The sequence below is a fragment of the Montipora capricornis genome, chromosome 2, assembly GCF_036669925.1.
Source record: "Montipora capricornis isolate CH-2021 chromosome 2, ASM3666992v2, whole genome shotgun sequence".
NCBI lineage: Eukaryota > Metazoa > Cnidaria > Anthozoa > Scleractinia > Acroporidae > Montipora > Montipora capricornis.
The window spans coordinates 57,513,331-57,516,910 of NC_090884.1; the positions used below are offsets into that span (position 1 = coordinate 57,513,331).

At 42.1% G+C, this 3,580-nt stretch overlaps 1 pseudogene; it reads left to right on the top strand.

The window, feature by feature from the left end:
- Positions 1 to 975: 975 nt before the first annotated feature.
- LOC138037550 (uncharacterized) overlaps positions 976 to 3,580 on the top strand; it is an 8,750-nt pseudogene continuing 6,145 nt past the window's right edge.

Below are 3,580 nucleotides of genomic sequence, written 5' to 3' on the forward strand. Positions count from 1 at the left end.
ACAAAGCTGTCAGATTTCACCACTGACAAAAATTTGTCCAGCTCCCTTTCAGGACGACGACGTCTCGAAAGTTTGGTAAGCCATTACAAAATAATCACCGGTCGCACTTGTCTCAGGGAACTGGTGACAGATTTTTTCGCAAAATAAAACTTTGCCCAGTGCGTCCGGGCCCTTTTCATGATTGCCTTATAAAGAAAGAAATCTGTCAATCATTAGAAAACCGTTACGAGTATGCGACATGCGAGGTTTTTTTTTGCCCGTGGTTATTTGGCTATGAATTATGAAATCATTTTTCGCTAACGTTTATGAGCTATTAGCTTTGCGGCAGTACTGAGTTAAAACAATCCATTTCTGTTCCTTCTGCACCTGTTGTTACGCTTTCTGTGTATCATCTCGAGAACGTGACCAGCTATGTTTGCGGAATGAAGAACATTTGCGGTGTCAGCAACCACTTGACATGCGAAATGAAATAGCTGATCATGATTGGAGGATTTCGATCCTCAGCATAATATCTTGTTGACAGGGATGTTAACAGGCAGAATCACATGATTGAGAAGAACCATTTCATCGTCACTCCTGCGCGATCAAATCGTGGTGAAGTTGTTTGCCTTAGACCAGAGTTAGAAGACATTAGGTGCAGTTACACTAGACCTCTTGCCCATGGGCAACCTTCGGGTTACGGCTTGGGTTGGGTTTACCCTGGGTTATGATCGACTTCCCGTTTGCGGTTACACGCTTGTAAATTACCCAAGGGGAAGATAAGCGTTAACCTGATTTGGCGGGAAACTTACCTGCATGTAAACATGGAAGATCTGAACGACGAACTTTTCTTTGGCTTAATTTCGGCTTCTCTTAAATCGTCCACCTCAATTGAGTTCAGCGATTCAGCGCTTTATTTTAAGAAGGCAACGAAGACGTCGACTTCAGTCACGCTTTCTCCAGTCCTTGCAACTTTCCCATTTATATTTTAGACGTCGACTTGCCGCTCGCAAGAAGAGGCGTGCTTGGGTATTTCCACGTCCGCAGAACTGGTTTCAAGGACTTCTAAACGACAGAGTGATTGACCACTGGTGGAAAGAGAACTTTAGAGTGTCTCGAGGAACTTTTGAATTTATCTGCCAGCTTGTAGGGCCAAACATGGAACGTCAAAACACTAGGATGCGCGAGGCTATTCCAGTGGACAAGCGAGTGGCTGCTAGTTTATGGCGTTTAGCAACCGGCAAGTGCTACCGATCCTGTGGATTAATGATGGGACTAGCGAAACCTACGGTAATTAGCTGCTGCCACGAATTTGTGCAAGAACTCTGCAACTTTCAAAACGAAATCATAACGTTCCCTTCTGCAAGAGCAGATGTCATAAAAAAAGTTCAAGGATTTTCCATGAAGAGCAAGGTTCCAAATGTAGTTGCGGCGATTGACGGAAGTCACATACCAATCAAAGCACCACTAATCAATCACGAGGATTATTTCAACCGCAAACATTTCTATAGCTGCCTTGTTCAAGAGGTAGTGGATTATACAGGACTATTTTTATCCGTTGCAGCAGGATTCCCTGGAAGCCTGCATGATGCCCGAATGTTGCGCTTAACTGACTTTTACTGGGCAGCAGAAGATGAAGACATTCTCATGGAGCCTACCCTTGATTTAGGAGGTACCGTAATTCGCCCCCTTGTGGTTGGAGACTCTGCCTACCCCCTAAAGACCTGGCTTCTACCAGTACTTAAGAGCGCCTCTCAGCAATTTTCACCTAAGACCGTGCAAGATAAAAAAATCGAAAATTGCCAAACTTTGTCACAATAAAGTACTACCAAAACCATTTTTAGAAAAATATGTTTTAGTTTGTTTCGATAATTATTTTACCTGGACGGCGACTTTTTCGGTATGGGGCCTTGTGAGCGAGTGAAAACGACTCCAAAATGTTGCTCGTTTGAATCGCTATTTTTGAAATAACGAATGAGTAACTTGAAATTCAAAACAACATGGCACAACTAGAGTAATTCCTTCACCCTTTAGCGCTGTTAACGGTACAATATACCAAAACTGGAATTTTTGACCAAATTTTAAAACTTAACCTTTTTTACATTGATTACAGAGTGCCAAATTTGTACGAAATTCGACTGTCAAAAAAGCATCCTGGTACATGGCTTTCTCAAACGGGACGATATTTATCGGAATAAGCAATGTTTCTGCTGCAATTAAATTCAATAAAATTTTTGGGTAAATGAAACGGAGGATTTTTGAGGCCCAATTTCAACATGCTGGTGTCAACAAAAGTCGACCTTTGACCACCAAAGCGGAGGCAAGGTATATTGAAATCACACACGCTAATCTCGATTTATTCACTGAACAATTCGAGTCTTTAAGGTTTACTGGAACTACTGTAGGTAAAATGGAACGTGTCATTGAAATTTAACTGTTTTGGTTCAGGAGCAACAGACATATCCGGTAATTAAAATAACTGACCTAAAAATTTGCGTACTAGTAAGATTCATTCCATTCCATATTTTTACGCAAACAAGTTTCCTGAATTCACTTTCTGAACATACCTGCAAAACAAACAAACAAAAGTATCCCCCTTTATATAAGTATACGCTGGTTGGATCAGTTTCCTCAAAGCCGAACCAGTCGAACGCTTTGTGACCTTCGCGAGTTGTGCCGTGATTGTGTCGTCAGAGCTGTCACGCAAGAGATTAGGACAAAGCACGCAGACCAATGGCTTCGTGCGGTTATTCTGAGTTTATTAGGGGGAATTTGTGGCCCAAGTTCTGATAATCCAGCAAACGTTCAATGCGTAACAATAGCAAAATGTGATAAGGACACCAAGGCACACTTGAGAAGTTATAAAGGTTGTTTACCATTTACCAAATTTCAAATTTCAAATTTCGTTGGAATGTAAATGGTAAGCCTATTTTGGTCTTTCCGAGCGGAAAATTTCCGGAGAAAACGGGATTTCTTGAAAGGTAGTCCAAACTTCCCAAACGGAAAACGTGTTTACCATTTGCATTCCCCGATGATTTTGCCTCCCTCCAGACTCTCTCGGTAAACTTGAACGAATTTTGTAAATGGTACGCGCCGATCCCAACTGAATTTCCCATTCGGGAGTTTTTGCTTACCATTTGAACAAACCTAGTACCAAACGGTTTCTGCTTGTAAATGGTAAACAACCAAAGTGTCGGATTCTTCTCTGGATACAGAGGCTAGGCTTTTGCTCGCACGTGCAGGTCAGCTTTAACTGAAATCACTTAAATTAAGATATTGAACAGAAAATCACATTGCAAAATCTGCAGATACTACCTATTACAGACTTAATGTCAAAAGCAGAATACCCGCCCACAAGAAATGGACCCTAAAAACACTGCTGCCTTAGTGTCGCAGTCGTGTATGAGGCCTTAGGACCGCGGCACTAGCCAGTCTACTCAGCTCAATTTAACCTTAAGTCGAATAAGGCACTGCGGCACTACTCAATTCACTCTATCGGTACTTCGGCACTGCGGCTAGCGTCGCAAACGTAAACACTCCTTTGTGGACGTGTATTCAGCAATCGCTCCAATTGCGTTAATCGAGTAAGCAAGATTTGTAA